Here is a 2,499-nt window from a genome sequence, read left to right as displayed (position 1 = left end):
CTTCTTTTTTTTTTTCTTTTTTTTTTAAATTGGGGGTCTACGGTATGCTTTTTTTTCTTTTTCTTTTGGTTCAAAACGACGTCGTTTTAAAGTTCTGATGAACGGAAAATGACTCAGGGACTACTATGAGTCCCGGAGTGTAATTTCGGAGACGAATTTGAGGAACTATTAATTTCAAGGATCATTTTGAGGCTCGAGTGCAAGTTTAGGGACTACTTTGAGGCTTAACTCACCATCTTTAATACGAACATCGAGGGTTTGATTATGCCTTGCTACCTCAAAAATCCGATAGTTAGGATTATTCCACATCAACCATATTCCACCAGAGAAATCGTTCGCATCAATAATAATATAGAAGTTAAATCTTGTACTCTTGTTCGAAGACAAAGCTTTTTGCCCACTGCATCTGGTTTCTTGGATGGCCACCAGATCAGGCTTATATTGCAAACAATATTCTTTGAGGGCTTTGGTGAATTTGGGGTTAGTTGCCCCTCTAGTATTCTAACAAAAGATAATCATTAAAAAATAAAAAACTAAAGAGAAAAGGTTCCGAAACCAAACCTGATAACAAACCAAAGCAAGTCTGTCAAGCAAGCTTAATGGCCATGTTTTCATGTTCTCTCATGGGGACCTCACTATTGCCCCACACAATCACTTCGTCTATACCCTAAGCAATTATAACATCGAGCTCTGTCCCTGAGAATTTGGTTTCTCCTAGATCAGGTGGTTCTAGATTAGTGTTAGGTTCAAGAGGCATGGGAGTCTCCATGACCATGGTTTCTCCCATCTCCTCCTCTTGTGAGTGAATAAGATCAAGGTTTCTCTCCGGTGGGCCTACCATTATTGGGCTTTCCTGTTGCTTCTGGTCCAACAAGAGTGGGTAAAGTTGGGTGCTCCTTTGGATCACAAGCTTTTTGGGCACAACTTTAACAATAGCTTTGTAGGCGACTTGGGTGGGTGCAATCTTTAGACAATTTTATTCCATATGATTGCAGTTAGCTTGGCTTTTCATATTCTCATCATTGTCATTGGAATGCTCTGCCAGAAATTCGTACCTGAAATTTGTCCCCACTTCCTCCACTACGTCTTTTGTTTTGTCTCCCTTACTTTTCGTACCATTGCCCTCTTTTTCTACTAATTGTCTTTTTGTCTTTTTTTTTGTTTCTGTACAACCATCCATTCACCAAATCGATGAGGGTCTTCAATTACTTTTTTACCCTTGTCTCTTGGAATGCTCTCGCCTTGCCCCAGATGTGGTTGTTGGGAGCCTTCCTCCTCCACCGCTTCTAGTTGCTTCTGGACTTGGATTCCCCTCTCCTCTCTTCCCATGGTTTTCGACACGCACCCATAAGTAATATGGCCAAACTTGTCACAAGAAAAATAGATCATGTGTATCCCCTCATATTCAATATAATAAGTAACTCCATTCACCAAATATTTAGCATCCAAGGGTTTGCTTAAGTCCAATTCCACACAAAGATGTGCGAAGTTACCTCTTGCTTAATTCGCAGTATTCAAGTCCCCCTTGAGAATTTTTCCTATTTGGTCTCCTACTTTACCTAAGAATCTTTTTTCATAGTATCCTATGGGTACATCTGAGAGTCGGACCCATGCAGCCACTTTGTTAACCTTAGTTCCAAAAACATGAAAATCTGGTGTTCATCTTCAGATGGTGAGATAATGGTTGAAGAGCAGCCATAGTCCCCTTCCATGACATGCCAATAATCATCTTCATTGTACAACCTTATCACAAAATACTCTTTTCCCAAATCAATGAGGTCAAGGCCTCCAGTTTTCGCCCACATGCTATCCAGACGCCGCTTCAGCACTCCATACCCTATTCTTCTACCCAACAGCTTGACTACTAATGCATGCTTCCATGGTTTCTCCAATCTTTTCTTTTCAACTTTGTTCACTTTGATGCTAATAATTCCATTTTGGAGGCGAGACACTTCTATAGCAGGGTTTGAACGTTCCTCCATCCTTACCCATCTTAAGGCCTCCTTGGCAGCTTGACTCATTTTGAGCTCTTCCATTCTCATTGCTTTATCTTCTTTCTCGGACTCCTCCTCTTTCAGTTTCTCCTCACTCGAGTCTTCAGAGTCTGAATCTGACTCTGCACTGGTATGGATAACCAGGTCAACATAGGTCTTGCGCCTTCCATTAGTTTCTATGGACGAAATTTTATTCACAATCCACTCTTCCTGTCTTGGTACCCTTAACGTATCTCCTCCGAAGTCACCATCATCGTTCCGTATTTTCTTCTTACTCTTATGCAACAAGTCCACTTCTTCAACGCTAGTGTCCATCATGGCCCTTGCAGAAGGATTCACGAAGACTCACGAAGGAAGGATGATGCGTTTTTTTAATATTTTTTTGTTCTTTGCATTTTGACTTTTTTTTTTCACATGTTTTATTTTATAGTATACTCTTTTAATTATTTTTGTTCAACCAAAAAACTTCATCCAACTCTTTTTTTTTTTTTTTTTCTTAGATCCA

Source organism: Arachis duranensis, chromosome 7 (genome assembly GCF_000817695.3).
Source record: "Arachis duranensis cultivar V14167 chromosome 7, aradu.V14167.gnm2.J7QH, whole genome shotgun sequence".
Taxonomy (NCBI): Eukaryota; Viridiplantae; Streptophyta; class Magnoliopsida; order Fabales; family Fabaceae; genus Arachis; species Arachis duranensis.
This window is presented reverse-complemented; position numbering follows the sequence as displayed.